The following is a 23,073-nucleotide window of genomic DNA, read 5'->3' on the forward strand; positions in this document are numbered from 1 at the left end:
GGGATTTGGGGAGGGATCCAATAGGGCAGTGAGGGGGCGTGGCTGGGGGTGGGGCCAGGGCAGGGATTTGGGGAGGGAGCCAATGGGAGAGGGAGGGGCGGAGCTGAGGTGGGGCCAGGGTGGACATGGGGTGGGGGGCACGAGCCCCCTCTGCCTGTGCGCCGGAGTGCAAAATATCGGGACAATTCACATCCCGAATGAACATTGGTCAGAACACGGGACAGACAAGTAAATATTGGGATGGTCCTGATAAAATCGGGATGTCTGGTCACCCTAATCTCCCTGGTCATTCTATAACAGATTTAAAAGGCACTATTCTTGAACAAAAAAACTTCAGAAACAGACTTCAAAGAGAAACAGCAGAACTAAAATTCATTTTCAAATGTAACACCATTAGTTTGGGCTTGAATGGGGACTGGGAGTGACTGGCTCATTACAGAAGCAGCTTTGCCTTTCCTGGAATTGACCCCTTCTCATCTATTATTGGGAGTGAACTACATCCACCCTGATTGAATTGGCCCTGTCAACACTGGTTCTCCACTTGTGAGGTAACTTCCTTCTCTTCATGTGTCATTCTATATTGCCTGCATCTGTAACTTTCACTCCACTCATCTGAAGAAGTGGGTTTTTTACCCACAAAAGCTTATGCCCAAATAAATCTATTAGTCTTTAAGATGCCACCAAACTCCTTGCTGTTTTTGCATCATATAGGAAACTATTTTTTTTTAATGAACTGCTGTGTTATTGGCACAGCCTGACTTCACACACACTGTCAAGGTTTTTCCCCCCACTTTGAACTTTAGGGTACAAATATGGCGACCTGCATGGACACTTCTAAGCCTAATTACTAGCTTAGATCTGGTAACACTGCCATCAGCCAGAATTTCAGTGTCTGGGGCACTTTCTGTCCCCCCCAAAACTTTCCCCTCCCTGGATTGTCTTGAGGAACTTCACCAATTTTCTGGTGAACACAGATCCAAACCCCTTGGATCTTACAACAGAGAGAAATTAACCATCCCCCTCCTTTCCCCCCACCAATCCCTGGTGAGTCCAGATCCAATCCCCTTGGATCTTAAAACAAGGAAAAATCAACCAGGTTCTTAAAAAGAAAGCTTTTAATTAAAGAAAGAAAAGGTAAAAATTATCTCTGTAAAATCAGGATGGAAAATGCTTTACAGGGTAATCAGATTCCTATAAACCAGAGGAGCCCCCCTTAGCCTTAGATTCAAAGTTACAGCAAACAGAGGTAAAATCCTTCAGCAAAAAGAAACATTTACAAGTTGAGAAAACAAACATAAGACTAACACGCCTTGCCTGGCTGATTACTTACAAGTTTGAAACATGAGAGACAGAAAGATTTGGAGAGCCTGGATTGATGTCCCGTCCCTATCAGTCCAGAGAGCGAACAACAAACAAAACAAAAGCACAAACAAAGACTTCCCTCTACCAAGATTTGAAAGTATCTTGTCCCCCTATTGGTCCTCTGGTCAGGTGTCAGCCAGGTTTACTGAGCTTCTTAACCCTTTATAGGTAAAAGAGACATTAACCCTTAATTATCTGTTTATCACACACACACACACACACATACACACACACCCACACACACCCACACCAGATTATGCCCATGCTAAGCATAGCTGCACTTCCATTGGTGGCTATGGGTTGGCACAGTGAGAGGATAAATCACTCCAAGGCAGCCTGATGGATGAAATTCAAGGAGGCTAGCCATCTTTGGCCATTTGCTTTGTATACTGTAGTCATGTGTCAAAGGTATTAAAAAGAGGGAATGGATTGGCTTGTTCTTCGCAACTGAATTTGTCTTTTATAATAACAACCTCTTCAATTCTAGCTGATGACAAAATGATAGCAGCCAACTTTTGAGAAGGATTCATACGCCATTTAATCTTTTGTTCATATTTAAAATGGATGACTACACATTTTTAACTGCATTGAGCAACATTTTTGTTGCCACATAGGCATGGCTTCAGAACACCTTTTTTGAGTCAATTAGCACTTATTTGCTACTGAATTACCCACAGCTGCAATTCTGCTGTATTCCCATTTCTCTTTTCTTTTTTTGTTATTGTTGTTTCTTAAATCATGCTAAATGTCTCTGGAAACAATAGAATAACAGTGCATTCTGAAAAAACTGCTAGAAAGTGATATGGGAGTCTGTTGCCTAGATTAACACAAGGCCGGCAGTGGAAGCCTGTGACAGTCACTATTGCTAGTATTATAGGAAGAGAATGGGCAACTTTAGCAATGATTTCAAATTACTTTAGGATGAGTATGCCTTGAGGGAAACTGTCTGTCCTCCATGGGTGGGATTGATTTCCTATGGCCCAGGGAAGCTGTTTTCTGCCTCTCATATGGTATTCAAGTGAGAAGCCCAGTTATTCATTTTGTTACAGTGGGGATTATAAAACAGAGACATGGGACAATGCTTAGAAAATACAAATGAGAGGTACGAGGACTTCATTAACTCAGCCAGAAGTTATGGGTCCATTATAGGAGTGAGTGTGTGATGTTCTGGGGCCTGCAATGTGCAGGAGGTCAGACTAGATGATCTTGATCGTCCCTTCTGACCTTAAGGTCTATGAGAGAACACATGGCCAAGCATACTCACTCACCAAGAAAAAGCTCTCCACTAAAGATTCAGCACAGAACCTTAAATACTCTGTGTGCAGTGCATTCATCAGAATATCTTGACTGAGAAACTGTTAGAGCTCTCGAGACTATACCAAATTATTATGGGTAAATACACCTGGCCCAACTACTGTTGCTCTTAAAGGTTCAGAGGCCACTTGCTGATCTTCCCATATCCCTGTGCTCCACTGCTACTCCTCTCAATCCCCACTAATTTTCTCCAACCATGACTTCTCCATGCCCCAAATTGGATTAAAATGGTAGTTAAAATTATTTTTGTGGCGTCATTACAGGGCAGAGACAAAGTTGTTAGGGATGTTAATGGTGCATTTCCATCCCTTAACATGTTGGGATTTCTCTCAAATACACCTACATCTTCATAGGCCACCCTGAAGAAGAATTTCTGGACAAATGCAGCACAAAACCAACGATATACCTGAGATACATCAATGATATTTTCATCTTCTGGACAGACGACTTAAACTCCCTCATAGATTTCCATCACAACTTCAGCAACCACCACTTGTCCATAAAACTCTCTCTGGAACACTCCCACACTAGCATCAGCTTCCTAGAGATTACAAACAGCTTCAGCAATGGAACCCTACAGACAACCATGTATAAGAAACCCATGGATCATCACACCCACCTTCATAGATCCAGTAACCACCCCAAATGCATCATGAAATCTGTTATCTACAGCAGTGGTCCCCAAAATGTGAAGGAACATTTCGGGGTGGGACAGGGGCAGAGCGCCACCCAGCCCTGCTCCACCTCCAGCTCTGCTCCAGCCTTGCCCTCAGCTATGGCTCCAGCTCAAAGACCCGCCCCCAGCCTTGGACCCCAACTGGGGCTTGGCTGGCTCAGCACCCGGCCGTGACCCTGGCTGCTGGTCTCAACCCATGGCCTGGCCACGGCTCTGCTACCAGCCCCAGCCCCTCCTCCAGCAACAGCCCCCAGCTGTGGCTCCACTCCCAGCCCCTGCTCCAGCCTTGGCCCCTGGCCATGGCTCCATTCCTGGCCCTGCTACAGGCCCCAGACCCACCCCCATCTGTGGCCACAGCTTCGGCCTCCTTACCCCTGTCCATACCCTCTTCCTCCCCCCAAGAGTTGCTGCCTCACTCCTGGCCCCACCTCCATGGGGAGGAGAGAATGCAGACGGACAAGGGGGGCTGTGCGAGCATGAAAAGTTTGGGGATCACTGAACTACAGCAAAGCACTCAGATACCACAGAATATGTCCGAAGGAGAAAGTCCAGAGTTATTAAGTTGATGTAGTGAGCGAATTACATCAGCGAAAGCTACATTTTTAGTGCAGATGCATACAGAGTGAGGCTGACGTATGCTATCTTGCATTTACCTAACTCTGTAGTGTAGACCAGGCTTCAGGTTGCCTTAATTTTGTAGTGTAGATTTGCCCTAAGCAGATTTCTCACATACAGTCTGTTTCCAGCTATTTTTGCCTCCTGTGCCAAGAGGATCCACTTTTCATCAGCTTGAAGGGTGCTGCTTCCCTTTTGTCTCCTAGTTGATGGATAAAAAAATGGCTTTTTGCCTCTGCTTATATTTTCCCAAAGTTTCAAGACTGTTTCAAGAATCAGGAAGGCCTCATCCTCTGTTGAGATTAAGTGGTCATCTTCCTCCACTTGCCTGCCTGATGGCTTTTTTACCTTACGTATAAATGTGCTTTTCATTCTCTTTGATCTCACTTTGCTTATTTTACACTGGAGGCACAGTCAAGTTGGTGAAACAACATTCCTTTGACTGGAACGGCTGGACTTATGCACTGCCTGCCAAACATATTTTCGAAATGTATTTCCAGCAAGCACCTATAATTTTTATTCATCATCTGCACATACATCATGCAATAATATTAATGACCAGCATGTTATCAGTTTGCATGTGCTACCTTACATGACGCCTTTTAGATACAGATTATGACAACAGTGCATTGGGGTAATGAGTGTGTCAGGCCTGATGGGAGTTATGTTATGGTATGCCCTTTACCAGTTGGCACTGAGGGGGTCCCTAATTCACAGTACCCAAACTCTGCACTAGTATAACAGCATGTCTTAGAGGCTGGGAGAGGTGAGGATCAGCTGGATAGCAGTCCAGTGCAGGGAGTGCGTTAAAAACCTGGAGGGCACCTTCTGCCAGGTAAAGGATAGCAACAGCAAGTCTTCATCTCCCTGCCCTTACTATGTGGAGTTTGACCGGGTCCTCACCCTATCCCCAAATTCAGAGCTCACAGTCATGCATGTCACGTTGCTGAGCAGGGATTTTTAGACTAGAGGCAGAGGGGAAAGGGACAGCACCAGAGAAGACTTCATCAGAGCAGGAACAGACCTGGTTGCTGGAGAAGGACACATGGCCAGAGGGCCAAGGGGCTGTCCTGGGGCCATATTCAGAGGATCTGTTCAGGGATGAACCTGGTGAGCAGCCTGGAGTGGAAGTGGCATTGGAACAGGAGCTGCAGCCTACAAGTGGCAGCATAACAAGCCCAAGGATCTGATATTCCATATGTGGTTTAAGAGGAAGAGTCACTTGGTCACAATTTGGATATGTAGTGTGAAGTGGGGAGCTCTCAAAGAAAGGACTCAAGGTTGCAGGCCTGAATGATGAAAAGGGAAAAAAGGGTAGAGGGAGTAACAGGACTGGAGGTGGCTTAGGAGTAAACACATGGAGCTCACTTTTAGCCACTTTTAAGCTACCAACATTATCTAGGAGGAAGTGTCAGAAAGTCTCCAATGCTGGAACGGGCAAAGGGAGAGAGTGCTCTTCTTAGTCACTCTCCATCTCTCGTCTTAGTTCCTAATGCAGGGAAAAAAATCAAACCCCCCGCCTTTTTTTTTTTTTTTTGCTCTGACTGTACAGGAATTTTCATGGAAAAAAATTCAGTCTTCATGGATTTCTTTTTTGTTTTTTGGTAACTGAAAACTAATGATTGGTTTTTGTTTTTAACTAAAATATCTTTTGGGGGGATTGAAAATTAACATATTTTTGAGTTTGGGGTTTTCAGTATTTTAGAAAATACCTGAAATTTTATTGAATCGAAAATGTTTTTTAAATATTTCAGTTTTATTTTAATTTTTGTTTGCAGGAGTTTGGGGCAGTGGGGATTGGGGGATAATTTTTTCACCAACTCTACTCCCTAAGCCCCTTGCTTGCCATGCTCCCTTCTTTCTTTTCTCCTTAGCTTGTTACAACTGGCCGTGTAGCTTTCTCATTGGGAGCAGAAGCTTTAAATGCTGAGGCAGCCTAAATGACTTCTAGAATTTCTTTCTGCAGCTTGTGCCATGTCCTTTGAATCACAGTTTCACTGTTATCCTTAAAATTCTGCCTTTGTGCCCTTTTTCAACATACAATAATCTATTTACAGATTGTACATGACAAATATTCTGTACTTTGAATGCAATTAACAATGAAGCATTTTGTAGTGGTACTTGTGATGCAACCTAGTTTTGGGTAGTAAGTGAATTGTACAATGCCACCTTTGTCTCTAGAAAAAAGTTTATTTTTAAGCTCTTTAACACATAATTAAGCAGTCTCCACTGCCCATGTACTGTCTCCTGATGCAATTATGTGAAATCTGTTTAGCTAGAAGGCCAACGGTTGTCTAGACATACTAGTGAGGTCTCCTGAGCTGGAATTTAATTAAAGGGAATTTCTAGGATCCTAGAAAGAGAAATGTTTGGCTCTGATTTCTTGTTTTTAAAGATGTGGTTTGGAGAGGAACATGTTGTTTTCTAGCACAAGGGAAAGAATATCTGTTTTTGAAATTAGATATTAGGTAAAGGAGGGGGATGAGGAATGTGTCTGGAGAGTTTAACTCTTGTATTACCACTGTCAGGGGTTATCATATTACTGAATCAGGGAGCTGAGACCATATTAAGTTTCTTATGTTTGGTAATAAATGACACATTTAGAAATAAGTATTTTTCCTTCCACCTCTCTGTCAATATTGTTATAATTCCTACATTGTTTCCCCCTTAATGGCATGCCAACTTAGGTTTCATTTTTAACCCTTTCTCTCTTTTACAGGAGTTATTCACATACCAACTGGTGTTAAAAATTCTAACATCTGGGGAAACATCCTGCAAGGAAACCTGATTCCGTTCCCATATATGCCATTGACTCACTGGGTAACCTTGAGTAAGTCACTTCACCACCTTTCTGTACCTTGTGTCCCCTCCTCCCTGCTTTGTCTCGTCTATTTATCCTTTTGGGCAGGAACTGTCCTTAATGCTATTTGTACAGTGCCATGCATAATGAGGCCCCCCATCTCAGTTAGGCCTCCAGACTTTATTCGTGAAAAATAATTGCTGAGTGTGCTTGGTTCCCATTAGCTCTAATGGAAGCTGGGGGCACTCAATGCCATGCAGGATCAGGCCTTAGATAAGGAAATTCTTGTTGGCATTTTGCCAAAATAGTGAGACTCTAATGGAATGAAATGGAATATTCAGCATGAAGAGACCCTGGAGGAGGAGACCTCCTCCCACGTGTGCAAACTGAGTACAAGTGGGGTCTGTGGGCATCAACTGTAATCTTTTGGGGATATAAGCCATAGTGACAGCAACAGTGCAGGTTTAAATTATCTGGCTCTGAATATATTTCTGAAATGTCAGAAATCTACTTTACCAAACAGTAGAGACTTACTAATGAGTCTCTCAGTCACTCTTTTCAATAAGGTAATTGAAATCAGTTGCATCCTGTATAATTATGACTTGATGAAACCATCATGAATCCAGCCCTTGATCTTTAATCCAGAGAATAACTCCTTGCCATTAAGATTTAAGCACATGCAAATTACTTAAGCACATGAGAAGTCTTATTGACATCAGTGGGACTACGAGCATACTTAAATGTTTTGGTGAACTGAGGTCTAAAGTGCATTATTTGACCTTGATATTGCAGATCATATCTCAATTTTACATTTAGTAGATAACTATCCCATTTCCTGGTCTCTGGATTTCTGGGTAGAATAACTCACCATTTCCCTTGAGGAAAACAAATCTCTGTTCCTGATGGGGCCTGTGAATCTTCAGGTCAATGAGGCACGGTGCTGGATACATTTTCACCTCCCAGCATAGACTAAAACACAACACTGAATTCACTGCCAGAAAGTAATGAGCAGTTTATGGTCCTCCAGTGCTGCTGTTCCAGCAGGCACTAACATCAGGTTTGTAAGTGTAATGAAAAAGCCTCTCAGAACATGCACTCAATTGCATTTGTTTCACATGGTGTCTGGGGAAAGAGGGTAGCATGGAAGAAGAACAGAGTTAGGCAAACTCAGACTGAAGTTGGCTGAAAAGCTGTTAATATTCAAACTTCCTATTTTTTCCTTCACATCTTCTACCAATAAACCACATTCCCTGGAGGGTGTTATGGTGCGGTTATGTAATTACTAGCTTGATAGCACCTACTCATAGTTTTTCATTGTACAGAGTCTTGATAATCACGAGAGCTTTGTTAACAGATTTATTAAACATTTTTCCATAAACAAGGGGAAAGATTTGTGACATCAACTTGAAAGGGCAAGTGTTAGGTTTTAAAAGTACATGAGTATAATTTAACCTAAATTTCCTTATCACCTTACATTATTTAAATGAAAAGAAATGTTCAGGGCTTAATAGTTTTCTGTGCTATGGAGTTGTCATAGAGTGACGGGGTCAGATCTGTGCCCCAGCCTGTAACCAGGCTCCTGGGAGTAACCCTTTTTCTGTGCTGGGCTCCAAGGACAAACACAGTTCCATAGGGCTGGGCCCTCCAAGACTGGGCCTTTGGCACCAGCTGACCCTATACAGGGTTCCCTGGCCATGGTTCCCTAAAGTGAATCCAACAAAACCAGAGCCATGTGGGAGGCTGGTACTGTGCCCTTTCAGGGCGCAATGCTCTCCGTGAGTAGTCACAATGACAATGGCAGCCTTTTCAAATTCAGGTAACCACTTATTGGTCACCTGGCACACACAATCTGAAAGTCCTTAGGTTAGTGTAGAGAAATCGAAGTTAAAGCAGAGTCCCTTCTGGTTAGCCCAGATCCCAAGCCAAACTATAGTGAACCACATGCTCAGGCTCTGACCTTCTCAGTTAGCTCCCAGCTGAGGGAGCTCCCAGCTTCTTTTAGCAGGCAATAGTTTATCCCCCCATCACCTTCCAATCCTTTTGTCAAGGTTCCTTCCCCACTCTGAACTCTAGGGTACAGATGTAGGGACCCACATGAAAGCCCCCTAAGCTTATTTACCAGCTTAGGTTAACGGTTAGCTGCCACCACCAAGTGTATTCCAAATCTTAGGAGAGAGCCACTTGGAACTCTGCCTTCCCCCAAATATTTCCTAAGTCCCTAACCCCCCTTTCCTGGGTGGATTTGAGACTAATTCCTCCCACCCCCAAGTCCTTACACCCCTTTTCCTGGGTAGGCTTAAGAGTATACCCTCACCAATTAGTCCTGGTGAACACAGGTCCAAAACCCTTGGATCTTAAAACAATGAAAAATCAATCAGTTTCTTAAAAGAAGAATTTTAATTAAAGAAAAAGTAAAAATCATCTCTGTAAAATCAGGATTGAAAATAACTTTACAGGGTAATCAGATTCAAAGAGCCCAGAGGAACCCCCTCTAGCCTTAGCTTCAAAGTTACAGCAAACAGAGGTAAACACTCTAGCAAAGAAACATTTACAAGTTGAGAAAACAAAGATAAAACTAAAACGTCTTGCCTGGCTGTTACTTACAAGTTTGAAATATGAGAGACTTGTGCAGAAAGATTCGGAAAACATGGATTGATGTCCGATCCCTCTTAGTCCCAAGAGCGAACACCACCAAAACAGAGAGAACAAACAAAAGCCTTCCCCCTCGCCCAAGATTTGAAAGTATCTTGTCCCCTTATTGGTTCTTTGGGTCAGGTGTCAGCCAGGTTACCTGAGTTTCTTAACCCTTTACAGGTAAAAGGATTTTGGTGTCTCTGGCCAGGAGGGATTTTATAGTATTGTACACAGGAGGGTTGTTACCCTTCACTTTATAGTTATGACTCCTTTGTTCTCTAGCTGGGGTCTTTTCTCAGCTTGCCTGCTGAATGGTGGAGGTAATCCACCTCCCTCTGGGTCGTTGGCTGCTAGATGTCAAAGTCCTGGTGATTGGGTTTCCCATTGATATGAGGTCAGCCTTGGACAGTCCTTTTTGACAGGTATGTGACACACATACCCCTATGTCTCTTAACTTGTCCTGAGAGCATACTTGGATCTTTTCTTCCCAGCTGGGTAGCCACACAAAATATAGTGGAAAGTGAGGCACATGTAGGCTTCATAAAAATATTACACAAAATTTCCCACTTTGTCAAAGGAGGCAGATATTGTGACTATGGCAGTCTTAAAGATCTTAAGAAAGTAATATGTGCTGCATGCAATGCTATCCCAATGGAAAGGATGCACTCATCCTTGCGCTTGTTTGGTAGTACTTGTTGGTATGATGGAGGCAGGGACCGATCCCCTCCTCTGCTCCACCAGCTCTCTTGGGCTGCTGGGTTTGCCAACAGCACTAGTTCTTTTCTCTGGAGCTTCCCAGCAAAGCCTGCCAAATGGCTGCTGCCTCATGGGTGCATGTATAGGATGGGGAAGCAGCTATTTTTATTTTTTGCTCCTCTGGCACACTTGCCTCAGGAAACCAGAAAAGGCTGAGAGAGAAAGAGATACAGTGGAGAATGATGGCTAGGGAGAGAAGAGACAAGGAGTAGACTGAATGATGGGGTAGCAGGAGAAATGAGTAGAGAAGAAAGTGAGGCAAGCATTGCAAATATAAGCACAGAAAACCAAGAAGGAGGAGAGAGTGCAGAAATAAAAGAGGAAAAACACAGAACAGTGGGAACTTAAGAGTATAGAGGCTGCAGGTATGTGGCAGAGAATACAGGCGGGCTTAGGCCTTGGGAGGATACAATTAAGGAAATGAGGCACAGAGGTGAAAGCCACTATTTCTACCTTTCCTTTCATAATTGGTTCTTGTTTTTATTACAAAAGGTGATTGTGGCAAGAAGGGGGTGGAGGAGTAAGAGAAGAAGTGGCACTTGAGTATTCAACCCCTCCCCCCCCCCACACACACTTCATGACAGTTCCTAAAACCCGGTTATCCCATTCTCATTTAAACCAATCCCCCTTTCTACTCAGACAAAAGTCCTGGCATCAAACTTTGAACATTTTGTGACCTTAGGTGTGACAGTGGCACTGGATGGGATCCTGAAACCAGCCGATGGTCATTAATAAAATCAAGGGAGGGCATAAACCTGCTCCTATTGTCATCAATGGGACCTATGTCCTCATTTTCAACAGGAGTAGGATTGGATCCAGTGTGAGCTCAGGATGCTGTTGCGTGGCCAGTAAGGCAAGGCCAGAGATTACATATAATTGATGTGCCTTGCCTGTTGTGGCAATAGTGTTAAAAACTTTGTTTAAATATAACCATCCCTATGTGTATATAAGCCAAATTAATTGTTCTGTACTGTCTTACTGAGTGGCAATTCAAGTTACCTAGGTAATAATGATAGGGTATTGTGGTGCTGTCCCAGGGATGCCCAAGGTTATTAGTCACCTTGCTATCCTTGTCCTTAGCGTGACATGGTCTTGTCTGTCCCTGCTGTGGTTCAGCTTCCTGAAACCAACAGCCTCTGGCCCCACATGCGCTTACTGCTAGATCTCCAGACCTTTCCCTCTCTGTGCAGGCTAGTGCTAGGTGCACACCAACACCCAAGTCTTCAGAGCACTCCCTGTAGTGTCCAGCCCACCACTGGACACTCAGAAATTACCAGGCTTGCTGTCCCCCAAAGAGAACAGTATACACATCAGCTTGTTTTATTCAACTGAGCAGTCACACTTTGGTACCACATCACTGAGATGTAATTATAGTAAAAATGAGAATAAGTTTAATGAAGAACAGACATTCAAATGAGTAGTAAGCAAGAATGTTGGAAACTGGCTAAACAAAAGTATAACACACTTATTAGACTCTTAACTTAACTTTAACCAGCTAAAATCGTTGTTGAAAAAAATTTCTTATCTAAAGCAATCTTTTCCAGCATCACCAGCCCAGATGGCTGGGATCCACCATTCACGGATGCAAAAAGTTCTGTTCCTTTTGCCCCCTCAGTAATGGATACCAAAATGGGTTTTTGCTTCTTTTTATATTTCCCAAAGCGCATTGTCTTTGCACACAGCCAGGCTTATCCTCAGGGCTTGTTCTTCTCTTTCTATTGACATCCAATCCTCCTGTTGACTGATATGTAAATGGAGCTTCCATTGTTTCCATTGGCTTATAAGCCTACATCTACAGATGAGCCTTGGCAGACATGTGAATGTACCGCCCTTTGTCTGGCAAACAAGTCTTTCACCTCTGCTGGAGAGTAATACCTGGATACAAACTATAAGGACACATTTTCAGAATATAAGCATAACTTTTTAAAGATAATCCATACATATATTTCATAATGATATTAATGGCCAGCATGATCCTGGCTTTCATCTGATAACTTACCAGATGCTATTTATGGATAAATAGTATGAAAGCAATATGTTAGTTGTAGTGAATTTGTCAGGCCTACTCAGAGTTGCTGTTACAAAACAGTGAACCTTCTGTTGGTTGGTATCAAAGTTCTTAAGGTCACAATATGACTTTTATTTTGTTTGATTTTTCTTTTTAAACCAAGAGGCCAAAGAAATTTGGTAGGTTTCTTTCTAGAGATGGGCCATGACCCTTCCACACACTCAGAAATATGAAACTGCAGCCCGAGCCACACCACCTCAGGTATTGGCCTTGCAGAATGGAAATTTTCCCTGTTTTTCCCAATTGCTAATAACTAGAAGTTTTCACTGCCATGTTTAATAATGGCAACAGGCAATAGTTTCCTGGCACGGAAGTAACATTGTTGCAGTAACTTGTGAAAACACATCTCTTGATGTCTGTAATGCAGTTCCTTGTTTATATTGTGCTATTTCATCTACATCTCTTCATGTCTCTGTTTACAACTGGTATTAAGAACCATAATGAATAGAGTCCAGTGAACTAGATTAGAACTTGTTCGCAATGAAAGCAGAAACTACTGTGGGCTTTCAATGAATTAAATGCTTTTTCAATTGTCTTTTCATTTGCAACAAAAGGACAATACACCAACGTAGTCCTTTTGCCAAGGTAATATTGGTATATTCTTATAGCAAAGAATTCCCATCAATTCCCTCCACTTACACCAAACATCCATACAGCTCCTAGCATCCACACCAACATTCCTGTCACAACTCCACACTGAGGTATTTAAATTGTTGTAAGGACTTAGCGCTTCCTTAAGCTAATAACCCTAAATTAGATTTTAGGTAGAGAGTGACAAAACAAAATTTCCATGACAGTTTCTGAAACAAGCATCATAATTCTGAAACAAATGTACATCAATCAATCTGATCCAGGGCCCTATAAATGTCTTCAGCCTACCATTATAGTTATTGTGTGTGAAAAAGCTCTTATGCATTTCCTTTGGGGGGAGAAGAGCAAGAAATATCGGATTATGGCAGTAGATTGCAAAAGGTCCTCAAGGAAACAAGTATTTTAAAATGAAATTTCTATGTCAAGCCTTTATAACTTTGAAGACTCTTCAGGCAGAGAGAGCTCTTCTTGAACCAGTTGATCTATGTCTTCACTCAGAAGCTAGGCTAGATCAGAAATGAAAGTTTGTTGTGAAAGAAATAGACAGAAGCAATGTATTAACTATGTTACTTAGTTAAACAATTTGCTAAGATGTTCTGGTTGCCACTTTGCACATGAAAATCTTGCTCTCACAGCTGTGGGTGCATCTAGTATTCAAAAAACATGGCCCACTGTTAACATAACATAAAAAGACAAAATATCAGCTAGCCTCAACTTAGCCTCTAAAACTGCAGCCACAAGTTTTGAAAATGCGTTTGTTTGTGAATGCCCGCAAAGTAGTTCTCATCTCAGTTTGTTCCTCTTTGCACAGGCATGTTATGTCCAGTTGTCAAAATATAGCCTGAACAACTAAAGTCTAGATCATTTGAATTGTAAGATATTAGTCTGTGTTAACTAGAAAATGTGGGCCTAAAATCCATTTTGGAAACCCTAGACATCTAACCAGGGGTGGAGTTTGAGGGGGAGCATAGGAGGGCAGTGCCCCCCCCCCAAACTCCAAGCCTCAGGTAGCCAACTGGGGTAAGTGGACCTAAGTTACACTACTCCAGCTATGTAGCTTAGGTTGACTTACCTGGGTGTCTTCTCTGCACTGTGTTGATGGGAGACGCTCTCCGGTTGACTTACTTTACTCTTCTTTAGAAACTGGAGTTCCGAAGTCAACCGGAGATGGCTCTGCTGTCGATTTAGAGGGTCTTCACTAGACCTGCTAAATCAACACCCATTGCATCAATTGCAGCAATGCCCCAGTAGTGAAGGCAAGCCCACAGTATGCAATATAAGGAGATCTGCAGAGGAGAGAGGAAACTGCTCCCAGCTTGCGCCCCTGAATCAGGGAATCAGAATTTTGTTTACAGAGTGATTAACAGGTAATTAAGATAAGAAAGGGATGTTAGGATGTTTCCTAAAGTTAAATGATCTGTTCCAAGCTTGGTGAACTGCAAAAAGTAAGTAGCCTCATGATAGAAAGCAATTGTAGATTTTTCGACAATTGTTTCAGTTGTTGCATTCAAGAGGTGGTAGCAAAGTTACTAATATCTTTCTTTGAGACGATAACTGATTTTTTTAGACAAAGGAAATGCAGTAGATCTAATCTACCTGGATGTCAGTAAGGCATTTTATACAGTTCCACATGAGAAATGATTAGATCATTGGAGAAGATGGGGATTAATATGAGAACTGAAAGGTGGATAAGGAACTGGTTAAAGGGAAGACTATAAGAGGTCATACTGAAAGGTGAAATGTCAAGCTAGAGGGAGGTTAGTGAAGTTCTTCTTCGAGTGATTGTTCATATGCATTCCAGTTAGGTGTGTGCGCGCCACGTGCATGTTCGTCGGAGAAACTTTTATCCTAGCAACACTCGGCGGGTCGGCTGGGCGCCTCCTGGAGTGGCACTGTTATGGTGCCTAATATATACCCCGGCCGACCCGGCCACCCTTCAGTTCCTTGTTATCGCCCGTGTCGGTCGTTGGAACTGTGGAGTGCGGCTTCGCTGACCTCCACCTTCCCTAGCTACTCGTAGTCTCTTCTAGTTATATTCATAGTATAGTTTACTGTTATTGTATATATATAGTTCATTAGAGTTAGTTGTAGTTCATAGTTATAGTTGTTAATTAGTAAGTGTTGCGGGGTTCGGGGGATAGCCCCTTCCTTGCACCCGGTGCTGGACCTCATGCCTGGCTCACCGGGTTTCAAGCAGTGTTCGGCCTGTCATATGCCGATGCCGACAGGAGATCCCCACGAGTCCTGTTTGAAGTGCCTAGGGGAATCGCACTTATCGGCTAAGTGCCCAATTTGCAAGGCTTTTAAGCCAAGGACAAAAAAGGAGCGGGACATTAGATTGAAGCAGCTCCTGATGGAAGGGGCCCTGACACCGTCACCCTCGGCACCGAGCACGAGCCAGTCGGTGAGCAAAGGCACCCCTACGGCACCAGGCGTCGCTGGTACGCCTAAGGATTCCCGGTACCCGCCACCGCCAGCACCGAAATCGACCCCACACCGCTCCCTCTCCCCGAGGTCGAAGATGGCGAAGGGTCAGATGACAACGCCCGTGTTGCAGCCAGAGACTGCACCTAAGGCTGACCGCCCAGCACCGATAACTGCCGTGGCACAGCCAAAACCGGTGTTGTCGACTCCAGCTCCACGAGGGCAGTTGAGTCCGGCACCCGACAGCTCCCCAGCACCGTCCGTGGTAGAGCTCACCTTACTATCGACTCCGGAGACTTTCTCCCCAGTGAGGGACTTGATTGCCATCACTGAAGTGGCTCCGCCCCACCCCCGGCACTGCCGGTGCGGGTATTGCAGTCCCTGGGCAAGCCGACCCTGACCAGACCGCCGTCGATCAGCGTAGGGGACCGGCACCGATCAAGATCACAGTCCCGCCGCCGCTCTGAGTCGAGACGTCGCTCCCGATCTTGACGTCGCTCTCGGTCTCGGAACCGATCCTCGCCATGGCGCCGGTCAGGCTCTCGGCACCGGTCAGTCCCTCGATCACCAACACGCTAATCGCGGTACCGCTCCAGCTCCCCGCACCGTACCAAGCACCGTACCTCCTGGAGCAGATCAGGGCATAGAGATCAAGATCCCGGTCGACCTCCCGGCACCGGGCCGGTCGCAGGTCCCAGTCTCGTTCTCGGTACTGCTATGAGTACCGGCACCGGTCTCCACGATCAAGAGGTGCAAGGTCGGTCGAGACTTCGGCTCCAGGTTTTTCTGCTCCACCTTGGCCATCCAGACACACATCCTCATCCTCCCAGGCGGACAGCTACTACGACCTGGACCGGGATACAGAGGTACCGGTGGGGGTGTTCCAGGACTCTGAGTTGCAGGACATGGGACCCCAGCGGTGGTCCTTCTGGACACCCTGGGCGTACCACCAAGCCGAGGGTGCTCCTCTGGTCCAGACCCGCTCTGCTGCCTCAGAACATCGGGCACCAGAAGCCACCATTTCTCGCCCCCCCCCCCCCCCGCGGTTGAGTTGGAAGAGCAAGTCACACATCCTCCGGACTCCCCGGGGCATCTGGAGCAGGAACCGTCCCAGGAGCAGGAGGCCGTCCAAGACCCCCTCATTCCCGGGGTATCCTCCTCTTCCTCACCGGATGAGGCTGTGGCAGGGACCTCATCATCAGGGCCCCTACTGATAGACCTCAGGGCCCATCAGGACCTCCTGCGCAGAGTCGCCCTCAACATCAGCCTCCCAAGGAGGTCCCGGAAGTCGAGGACCCCATGGTGAGCATCCTCACTGCTGATGCTCCCACCCGGGTCACGCTGCCATTCATTAAGACCATCCAGGCCACTGCTGACACCCTCTGGCAGTCTCCAGCCTCCATTCCACCGATGGCAAAGGGAGTTGAGAGAAAGTACATGGTACCCTCTCGGGGGTACAAGTACTTGTACGTCCATCCTCCTCCCTCCTCCTTAGTTGTCCAGTCGGTCAACGAAAGGGATCGACATGGCCAGCAGGCACTGGCCCCGAAGTCCAAAGAGGCCAGACGAATGGATCTCCTGGGTCGTAAGGTGTATTCAGCGGGGGCCCTGCAGCTCCATGTGGCCAACCAACAGGCTCTACTGAGCCGCTGTAACTATAACACTTGGGCTGAAGTGGGTAGGTTCTCCGAGCTGCTACCCCCGGACTGACGCCAGGAGTTCAATGCGTTCCTGGAGGAGGGCAAGAAAGTGGCCAGGACCCCTCTCCAGGCCTCCCTGGATGCGGCCGACTCGGCAGCCAGAACCTTGGCCTCGGGGATTACCATGAGGCGCATCTCCTGGCTCCAGGTCTCTAACCTGCCTCCGGAACTGCAGTACACCATCCAGGACTTACCCTGTGATGGCAAGGGTTTGTTCTCGGAGAAGACCGATCCCAGGCTGCAAAGCCTGAAGGATAACAGAGTCATCATGCGCTTGCTGGGGATGCATACCCCCGTAACCCAGCGTAGACCCTTCAGACCCCAAACTCACTGCCTGTATTTTCCACCTCACCAGAGGCAGGACCTCAATAGAAGGCGCAGGTGGGGAGGCCGCAGATGCCAGTCCGGTTCCCAAGGAGGCCAAAACCAGGGACCCTCTAAGGCACCACCGGGCCCCAAGGCCAACTTTTGAAGGTGCGCCCAGGGACGGCATACCAGCCTCAAAACAGGATCCTCTCCCTCCCTTCTCCAACCACCTCTCCCACTTCCTCCCGGCATGGTCCCAATTAACATCAGACCTTTGGGTTCTGCGCACAGTGAAGCAGGGATACCACCTCCAATTTGCTTCATCACCACCCTCCCGCCCCCCTTCCCGGTCCCTCTTCAGGGACCCCTCTCATGAGCAAGCCCTCCTACAGGAGGTCCAATCTCTCCTCGCTGCAGGAGCTATAGAGGAGGTACCTCTAGACGAGAGAGGAAAGGGGTTTTATTCCCGATATTTTCTGATCCCCAAGTTTAAGGGAGGCCTCAGACCTATCCTAGACCTGCGCGGACTCAACAAATGGATGCTCAAGCTGAAGTTCTGCATGGTCTCCCTGGGAACGATTATCCCCTCAATGGATCCTGGAGACTGGTATGCCGCCCTGACATGAAGGATGCGTACTTCCATATTGCCATCTTTCCACTGCACAGGAAGTACCTTCGCTTTATGGCCAACCACCAGCACTTCCAATTCACAGTCCTTCCCTTCGGCCTCTCCACGGCCCCGAGGGTGTTTACGAAGTGCATGGCCGTCATCGCTGCCCACCTCCACTGGCAACAGATACATGTGTTCCCGTATCTGGACGACTGGCTCCTCAAGGGATCCTCTCAGTCTCAGGTACGGCAGCATGTCAATGTAGTTACGGACTTATTCTCCCGGTTGGGACTACTCCTCAACACCGAGAAGTCCACCCTGGTCCCCACGCAGAGGCTGGACTTCATAGGGGCAACGCTGGACTCCACTCAAGCCAGGGCCTACTTGCCTCAGCCCTGCTTCCAAGCGATCATATCGATCATACGAAGCTTGCAGGCCTCCCTGATCACCTCAGCTCGCACCTGTCTCGGACTCCTGGGGCATATGGCCGCATGTACTTATGTGTCAAAGTATGCCAGGCTCCGCATGAGACCCTTCCAAACGTGGCTCCATTCGGTCTTCCACCTGGGAAGGGACCCTATAGACGTCCTGGTGACAGTTTCTCCCAGCCCCCTCCGCTCCCTCGATTGGTGGCTAACTCCATCCCTGGTATGCGCAGGGATGCCATTCCATCCACAGCCGCCGTCAATGACCTTAACGATGGATGCGTCATCCCTCGGTTGGGGGCCCCCCTGGGTCACCTACGTACCCAGGGCCTTTGGTCATCCCAGGAGCTGACACTCCATATAAACGTCCACGAGTTGAGGGCAGTCCGCCTTGCTTGCCAGGCGTTTCAACAACATCTGCACGGCCGTTGTGTTTCGGTGGTCATGGACAACACAACGGCCATGTACTACATCAACAAGCAAGGAGGGACCCGCTCGTCTCCCCTGTGTCAGGAGGCCATTCAACTCTGGGACTTATGTATAGCCCAGTCGATAGATCTAGTGGCGTCCTTCCTTCCGGGGGTCCGGAACGCTTTGGCAGATCGGCTCAGCCGGTCCTTTCTATGTCACGAGTGGTCAATAAGGCCGGACGTCATCCATTCACTCTTCCAGAGGTGGGGATTTCCCCGCATAGACCTGTTCGCCTTCCGCTCGAACAGGAAGTGCCAGGAGTTCTGCTCTTTTCAGGGTCTCTCCCCCTGCTCGATCACGGATGCATTCCTCCTGTCGTGGAGGCACCACCTGTTGTATGCCTTCCCTCCGTTTCCCCTGGTTCACAAGATCCTGTTGAAGCTCCGCAGGGACAAAGCGCATCTGATCCTGATCGCACCTGCGTGGCCCAGACAGCACTGGTTCACCCCCCTGCTAGATCTGTCCGGAGACACTCCAGTTCCCCTCCCTCTCCTCCCGGACCTGATCACACAAGACCACAGCAGGCTTCGTCACCCAGACCTGCGAGCTCTCTACCTCACGGTGTGGCTTCTGCGTGGCTAAACGCGGCAGAGTTGAGCTGTTCTGTGCCGGTTCAGCATGTTCTCCTCAGCAGCAGGAAGCCTTCCACCCGCTTCACGTACTTGGCAAAGTGGAAACGCTTCTCTTGCTGGTGTGCAACGCAGGGCATTACTCCTTCGGATGCCTCGATCCCCACTGTCGTAGACTACCTCTGGTACCTTAAGCAGCAGGGCCTAGCGACATCCTCTCTGAAGGTGCACTTAGTGGCCATATCCACTTTCCGGCCAGGCGAGGGCGGCCACTCCGTGTTCTCCCACTCCTTGGTCTCTCGGTTCATTAAGGGCCTAGAGCGTCTCTATCCCCCCGTACGTCGCCCTGCCCCTACCTGGGATCTTAACTTGGTCTTAACCAGGCTCATGCTCCCGCCATTTGAGCCACTAGTGACTTGCTCGCTCCTGTACCTATAGTGGAAAACAGTGTTCCTGGAGGCCATTACATCGGCCAGGCGAGTCTCCGAACTAAGAGCTCTCACGGTGGACCCCCCATACACTGTTTTCCATAAAGACAAGGTACAGCTGCGCCCTCATCCGGCGTTCCTCCCTAAGGTTGTGTCTGCCTTCCACACCAACCAGGACATCTTCCTCCTGGTCTTCATTCCAAAGCCCCACTCTTCTCGGTGGGAGCAGCAGCTACACTCCTTAGATGTACGCAGGGCACTCACCTTCTACATTGAGCGTACGAAGCCGTTCCAAAAGTCTCTCCAACTGTTTGTGGTGGTCGTGGAATGGATGAAAGGCCTGCCAGTCTCTTCCCAGAGGATCTCCTCCTGGGTGACTGCTTGCATTCGCACATGCTATGACCTAACTCATGTCCCTTTGGGCCACCTTACTGCGCACTCTACTAGAACTCAAGCATCATCAACTGCCTTCCTGGCACGCATGCCTATCCAGGAGATATGCCGTGCAGCGACCTGGTCATCGGTCCACACCTTCACCTTGCACTACGCGCTGGTCCAGCAATCTAGAGATGATGCAGCCTTTGGCGCAGCGGTTCTGCATACCGCCAGATCTCACTCCGACCCCTCCGCCTAGGTAAGGCTTGGGAATCACCTAACTGGAATGCATATGAGCAATCACTCGAAGAAGAAAAGATGGTTACTCACCTTTGTAACTGTTGTTCTTCGAGATGTGTTGCTCATATCCATTCCACACCCACCCTCCTTCCCCACTGTCAGAGTAGCCGGCAAGAAGGAACTGAAGGGTGGCCCGGTCGGCCGGGATATATATTAGGCGCCATAGCGGCGCCACTCCAGGGGCGCCCAGCCGACCCGCCGAGTGTTACTAGGGTAAAAGTTTCTCCAACGAACGTGCACGCGGCGCGCACACACCTAACTAGAATGGATATGAGTAACACATCTCGAAGAACAACAGTTACAAAGGTGAGTAACCGTCTTTTCCTCAGGGATCAGTCTTGGGACAAACTTTATTTAACATTTTTATTACTGACCTTGGCACAAAAAGTAGGAGTGTGCTAATAAAATTTGCACATGACACAAAGTTGGAAGGCATTGCCAATACCAAAGATGACCAGAATATCATACAAGAAGATCTGGATGACCTTGTAAACTAGAGTAATGGACCTGGGATGATATTTAATAGTTCAAAGTGCAAGGTTATGCATTTAGGGACCAACAATGAGAATTTTTGCTATAAGCTGGGGACATATCAGTTGGCAGTGACAGTGGAGGAGAAAGACTTGGGTGTACTTGTTGATCAGAGGATGACAATCTTGGAATGTCTATATTTTTCCACAGACTGGTCTGGGAACCAAGCTTTGAAACAAAGGATTCCTGCCACGTGCAAAAGCTATATAAGGCAGGGAGTGACACCATCTGATGTTCTTCACTCCCCACACAAGAAGACTTCTGGAAACACCTGAGGAACAAAGACTAAACTGGGGGAAGTTCTGGACCTAGGCTAAAGAGATTTTTAGCCTGCGTATGAAACATCTGGGGATTCCAAGCTGTAAAGAAAGTGCAGCTTGTCCCTTAAGAATCTGCAGCCTGTTTGTATCATCTCGTAAGGTGAGAATCAGATTGGATATGAATTAGCAATCTACTATATTAAGATCAGTTAGCATTTTTTGTTTATTTGCTAGATAATCTGCTTTGATCTGTTTGTGATCCCTTATAATCACTTCAAATCTATCTTTTGTAGTTAATAAACTTGTTTTTGCTTTATCTAAACCAGTGAGTTGGAGTGAAGTGTATGGAAATCTTAGCTCAAGGGGCAAAGGCTGTTGCATATTCCTCTCCACGTCGAGGGAGGGAGTGAACTTTATGAGCTTACGCTGTACAGTTCCCTGTGCAGCACGAGATGGTATAATTTTGGGTTTATTCTCCAGAGGGTGTGCATGCCTGGAGAGCTGGGAGTTGTCTTGGCTGAAGCCTTCTGACGCAGGGGCTGGTCAGAGAGCCTGCAGGTAATGGTAGCTGGATGTGTCCCCACCTGTATGAATGATGGAGAAAATGCAGGCTGGAGGGCTTTGTAGCTTGTCACAGGAGTACAGTGTGAGAGGGAGCCCAGGCTGGTGGGTCAGGGGGTTCAGTGGTACCCCAGTCCCCGGTGGCACCCCGAGGGAACCTGTCACAACCTCATCTGGAGTATTCTGTGCAATTCTGGTCTCCCATGTTGAATAAAGATTAATTCAAACTGGAATAGGTGCAGAGAAGTGCTACTAGGATGATCTGAGGAATAGAAAACTCATTTTATGAGAAGAGACTCACGGAGCTTGGCTTGTTTAGTGTAACCAATAGAAGGCTGAGGGGATATATGATTACTCTGTATAAATACATAAGAGGGATAAATACCAGGGAGGGAGAGGACTTATTTAAGTAAAGCATCAGTGTGGGCCCAAGAACAAATACATCATAAACTGGCCATCAACAAGTTTAGGCTTGTTTCTAAGCATCAGAGGAGTTAAGTTCTGGCACAACTTCCAAGGGGAGCAGTGGGGGCAAAAAAACCTAACTGGCTTCAAGACTGAATTTGATAAGTTTATGGAGGAGATGGTATAACAGGACTGCCTACAATGGCATGTGGCCCATCGACGACTCCCTGTAGCAAAAATCCCCAACGGTTGGAGATGGGACACTAGATGGCAGAGGGGCGGGGGATGAGGGGGGACTCTGAGTTACTATAGAGAATTCTTTCCCAGATATCTGACTGGTGGGTCTTCCCACATGCTCAGGGTCTAACTGATCATCATATTTGGGGTCAGGAAGGAATTTTCCCACAGGTCAGATTGGCAGAGACCATAGGGTTTTTTCTCCCTTCTTCTGCAGCATTCGGTATGGGGTCACTTGCAGATTTAAACTAGCGTAAATGATAAATTGTCTGTAATTTAAAGTCTTTAAGTCAGGATTTGAGGACTTCAGTAACTCAGCCAGAGGCTAGGGGTCTATTCCAGGAATGAGTGGGTGAGGTTCTGTGGCCTGCAGTGTGCAGGAAGTCAGACTAGATGATCAAAGTGTTCCCTTCTGACTTTAGTAAGAGTATCTGAGTAAGAATGTACATTGAAATTTTAAACCTAACTAGGGTACCATAAGTGACTTGCCACAAAATGTCAGAACATGTTAGTATTAGAGCTGAATGGGTCTAATATTTATTTAATTTTCTTTCTAGATATAGGAATTAGATACAATGCTCCTGTCAGATATTTTGAAGTTGTTATCTGCAAAAACACTAGAATTTTCAGTTGCCTAAGTAGCTCTTGGAATCAC

At 46.6% G+C, this 23,073-nt stretch overlaps 1 long non-coding RNA gene across 1 annotated transcript; it reads left to right on the forward strand.

Annotated features, from left to right (window-relative positions):
• Positions 1-2,479: 2,479 nt before the first annotated feature.
• On the forward strand, positions 2,480-22,832 carry LOC115646174. The gene is made up of 3 exons (XR_003998958.1): positions 2,480-2,519; positions 5,373-5,375; positions 22,776-22,832. It is a non-coding gene; the product is annotated as an uncharacterized LOC115646174 (long non-coding RNA).
• Positions 22,833-23,073: the final 241 nt, after the last annotated feature.

This window comes from Gopherus evgoodei, chromosome 2, assembly GCF_007399415.2.
Source record: "Gopherus evgoodei ecotype Sinaloan lineage chromosome 2, rGopEvg1_v1.p, whole genome shotgun sequence".
Classification (NCBI taxonomy): Eukaryota; Metazoa; Chordata; order Testudines; family Testudinidae; genus Gopherus; species Gopherus evgoodei.